General features: G+C 42.9%; 1 long non-coding RNA gene across 1 annotated transcript in view; it reads right to left on the bottom strand.

Moving 5' to 3' along the window:
• The window catches only part of LOC101846718, a 43774-nt gene extending 42440 nt beyond the window's left edge, over positions 1-1334 (bottom strand). The window contains exon 1 of the long non-coding RNA XR_004858231.1: positions 1256-1334. This is a non-coding gene — a long non-coding RNA (uncharacterized LOC101846718). The remainder of the gene's footprint in view (positions 1-1255) is intronic.
• Between the last annotated feature and the right edge of the window lie 3666 nt (positions 1335-5000).

Raw genomic sequence — 5000 nt, forward strand, 5'->3', positions numbered from 1 at the left:
CCCCCCCCAAACCTTTTAAAAAAATATCTTTTCCCGACCGACATAACTATGCCCTCTGGCAAGAGCGCTGTCACACTAAATGATGTCTGGCAGGCGCCATGATCTAACCAAAAATGTAGAGCTCTCTAAACCACTTTTGAAAACCAAGTGAGATGGAAAACACCGTGGTGAACGCTGCCTTTGGCACATCGGGTTTTTCCGGTCCAAAGAGCAAAGAGATTAAGTTTTAAAAGAAGCACGAACTTCCATTAATTTGCGGTTTTGTGTGTGTGTGTGTGTGTGTGTGTGTGTGTGTGTGTGTGTGTGTGTGTTTGTGTGTGTGTGTGTGTGTGTTTATGGTTTCCTTTACTGTCTATGTCTTTCCGGATAATTAAAATCTATATCTAAATCCAAACCGTCAAAATCAATGTTAGCCTTCATCAGGTCCTAATGTGTTCTGCCAGTTTCTTCTTCCTTCCGTTTTTCCGCCACATACCACTCATGTAAGGTTGTAAAAAAAATTATTTTTTTCTGGCGGGCTTCGGGGTTTCTGAAATAGATCTATTCACATCCCTCGTGCAAAAGTGCAAACTCGTTTTTTGAAACAATATTATTTCGTAGGTTTGATTTTTGTGTGTGTGTGTCTGGTTGGGGTCGGGGGGGGAGGGGGTAGGGAGGTGGGTAGGGAGGTGGTCTGGTTTTACGTCACAAATGCATCCCCCCTTTCCCCCTCTCCCTCTGTGTGTGTGTCAATATTTACCGCATATTTTGACAGTCTTAATGTGGCCGTTTCTTCTTGTCTGCAAAAACAGTCCGAGGACTTCAGACCGATACAATGTTTTAACTGTCGGGACTGTTGTTAGTTCGATTGATCTGGGCATCGATCTGTTTCCCAAAACCTTCGTTGACCATGTCTGTTTCCTGTTCTTGCGGGATCATGCAGTCCCGTCTGCTTAAGAAAGCACCATAATTTGTTTAGTTAACATCATACTGGGCAGCTAATACGCACTCGCATGACCCTGGTTCAAATTCAGAAGGGGATTTCCTTCGCATTAAGTTGCTTGAGGCTTTCATTGCTTTCTGTCTGCTTTGTTCGGTCTTCCTGGAAATTGGACATAAATGGGATTGGGGTGGGGGGTGTCCAAACCTGTTTTCACCTTACTTTGTTGAAGGAAAGAAAACTTGTAGGATACACATGAATAAGTAATTTTGGTCGTCGTTTTTATCTTTTTCCTTCACCATTCAGTCCACTGTGATCTTCTCGTCCCTGTCCCACACTTCGTCTTTTCTCTCCGTGTGACGTCGCCGTGCTCTGGTTCCGCAAACGAAGACGCAAAGGGGTGGGGGTGTCTCATGGCGTAGGGGTTAAGGTGTTAGCCTCTCAATCAGTAGGTGCAGCGGGTTCGAATCCGGATAACGACGGGGACAATTTTCTGCTCTAAAAATGTGCCCCTTTCACATCCCTTCCTGCTCTCTAATATTATTCTGTGATTTGCTTTCGTCTCCAATTTCTGCCCCCACTCCCGCACCTCCTTTGCCCCCTCCTCTGAGCTCCTGGCCTTTTCTGTAGCCTTTCTATTGCTACTCCTTGGTTCCTTCTTACTGTTGTCTTTCAGCCACACCCCTTATCTTCTGGTAAGAAAGATTTACACCTAGCCTTCTCGGAGAAGAGCGAAAAATCTCCGAGGTCCCGTGTGTAAGTTGTGCACGTTTAATATCCCTTGGTGGTCCAAAATCGATAAGAGTAGGCTTTGGTCGCAACCCGAGAAAAAAATTTAATTTCCTACCAATTGAAAAAGTTTAATGTGTATGTTCTCATGACCTTATTATGCAGTTGTGAGCGCCGTAAAATACTTTCCTATAAATGAATAAATAAATAGATAAATATACACTTCGTCTTTTCTCTCCGTTTGGCTTCGGCCGTCCCCTGGTTCCGCAACAGAAGTTGGAGGGTTCAAATCCGGTCAGGGCCCCGATGTTGCATCCATGTGAAAGACACGTTACACACATTTCCCTAACTTCGTTCAAGTTTGAATGGATACTCGATGTAAACAGCGATACATCTTGTCAATTTGTTTGACTAGTTTAAGCGCTTAATCGACTGCTTTCATAGTATGCTTCACGAGAAACCGAGAATATTTCTGAGTATTCTTGGTTCTACAGGGGTCAGGGTATATAATAATGTTAAGTGCATAGTGCTTGCTGCTGAGGGGGGGGGGGTGTGAGGAGCATAATGGGCGGTTGGCGGGTCCTCTGGTGTGTTTTGCTCCTTCTTTCTTATCAAACACCTAATTTCCTGATCTTTCCTCCTTATTTTTTGTGTTGTTACTCTCTTGTAACACTTATAATCTTAGGCACTTATAAAAGCTTATTGTGTTGCAAATGCTGTAAAACTCTTTCTAAAAGTAAATGATGATAATGGGTTATACTAAAATCGCTTTAACTTATTATCTAACAGTTTCTGTACCAAGATCTTCTTTTGTCTGTGTACCTCTGAACCCCATAAATAGCTGCGTGAATGTAAATATTGCAATCTTTGACAAATATATCTCAAATATAAACGTTAGCATAAATTTCTCGGAGTTTTTTGTTGTTGTTTTTTCTTTTTTCAAATTTAAAAGTATCATTATTATCCTCCTCCTCCTTCCTCTTCTTTTTAATATCGGCAGTTTTTTTTACTCTTCCCTGTCTCATCCTTTTCTTCTCTTTCTCTTCCTCCGATTACGCACACACAAACACACACGCACACATACACACACACACACACACACACACACACACACACACACATACACACACACACACACACACACACACACACACACACACTCCTCCAACATCCATCCATCACAGTCCAGTGTTTGACCTGTCATTCCCCCATGACCCTTGATGACGTCATACCCACCATGCTCACCACCAGCACTGCCCCAAGAGGTCACGTGCATACATTACAACAGCCCTGGCCAACACCCGTCCCCTTTTTGCATAATGCCGGATGTAAGGTTTGCATAACGTTGGATTTGACACACTGACTCAATACACCAGCTCATGGAAGCAGGTCAAAATTGGTCGCTTTTAAGCACAAGGGGGCTATCCCGAAATATGCTGTTTTGAGAAAATCGAAGGTAAAGGTTTTTGCCCCTGTAAAAGACAAGGAGTGTTTTCTCTATAACCAAACAAATATACAAATCAATTAAACCAAATTTCTTCTATAGGTAGGGCAATGCCCATTTTTGGTGTGGGTCAAGATTTCTGGAAACCTCTGTAATCTGGGTTCGTCCGCTTGTCCTTAAAAGCAGCCAATTATTGATACACATGTAGTAACATTCTCTTCTTTGTGTCAGCAAAGTGTATGTTTTGTTTCGTTTTTGTTTGTTTGTTTGTTTTGTGGGGGGGTAGGGGTATTTTGTTTTTGTTTTGTTTTATTTTTGTGGTTTTTTATTTGTTTTTGTTTGTCTTTTTTAATGAAAGTATGTTAGGCCCCATCGACAAAACTTAGGGTCATTTACGCGGATGGTTGGCGGGTGCTCCAGTGTGGTTTGTCCTTCTTTCCTATCAAACTTCTATCGTCCTGATCTGTCCTCCTTCTTTTGTATGTATGTTACTCTCTTGTAACACCTCTTATCTTCGGCATTTATATGACCTTATTGGGTTGCAATGCGGTAAGACTCTTACCAAACCAAAATCTAAGAATCATTTAGAAGGCGTGTCTTGACCCTGTCTGTCAGGGCCAACCTGGAATGGGGAGGGGGGTCGTCTAACATCCCTGCAAAAAGACCGAGGAGGTACTTGATAAAATTCTCCCCACTCGGGAATCGAAATCAGGTCTTCTGCGTTCGACAGCGAAGTGCCTAACCGCTACACCACAGGTGCTGGTGAACTCATACAGTCTGCGTGTTAGGCCGGTCCCAGAGTGGCTCTGTAGGTCTGACCTGTAGCTCGCCAAGCGCACGCCGTCTGCGTGTCAGCACAGCCGCACTGTGCGTTGGCTTCTGTGTCTGAGTGAGCGCCCTCTGCGTGTCAGCACTGCCGCACTCTGCGTTGGCTTCTGTGTCTGAGTGAGCGCCCTCTGCGTGTCAGCACAGCCGTTGCTCAGGCACGCGATAATGTATACGTTTATTTGCACAGTGCGAGCTAGGCGAGCTACAGGTCAGACCTACAGAGCCACTCTGGGACCGGCCTAAGGATATTTGCCTAAACGTTACAAAACACAGCTCTGGCAAATAACGAACATGACGAGTGAACATAGTTTAGGTTGTTGTTTTTCCCTGCATGTTATCCCTTCCAGTCCCAGCCATGTTTGTGCACTCCCTGACCCCAATACTAGCCAATACAGCAATATTTCAGAAAAAGAGGCATTCATTTTAAAAAAGTGATACAGCATCTTTGTAGTGAGGTTTAGATAATAACATATAACAATGTCTAAAGGTAAATGAACAAAATATTTAAATATTATGTAAATTAAAGTTTAATTAGGCTTACTAATTTCCAGAAATGGGCAAATTCGATAACCTCCGAAAATGAGAATAATATACGCTCTTGCGATAGTGAAAATACACGCACATGGGGCTGGAAGAGTTAAAGCAGTGCAGTTTTTGCTTTTCTTTTTCTCTGCATGTTAAATCAATATCTGTGACTCATTCTCTAACTCTAAAAAAAAAACCAAAAAAAAAAACAAAGTTTGCTGGTTTTGAGTGCATGTGTTGCGGGGGTGGAAAAAGGGTGGGGAGGGGTATGGGATGGAGCGGGTTTAAACGTCCTCTGAAGTTTTATCGAACAATCGACGTTTAAAAATGGAACAAAATATGCCTTCCTCAAAGGTCCAGCTTCTAGAATGAAATGTTCCTTGGCGAGAAAACCTTTCCTCAAAATTTTGTTAACGTGTGTTTGATAGCTTACCTCATTTATCTATCGGCCATCTTCTGTAACCGGAAAAGGATCTCAAAAGTTTATGTGCTCTCAAAACGTGATAAGGAAAAGTTTACACCGCTATAAAAGCTCACATACACTCCGGCTGAGTC

This window comes from Aplysia californica, unplaced genomic scaffold (assembly GCF_000002075.1).
Source record: "Aplysia californica isolate F4 #8 unplaced genomic scaffold, AplCal3.0 scaffold00045, whole genome shotgun sequence".
Lineage (NCBI taxonomy): Eukaryota > Metazoa > Mollusca > Gastropoda > Aplysiida > Aplysiidae > Aplysia > Aplysia californica.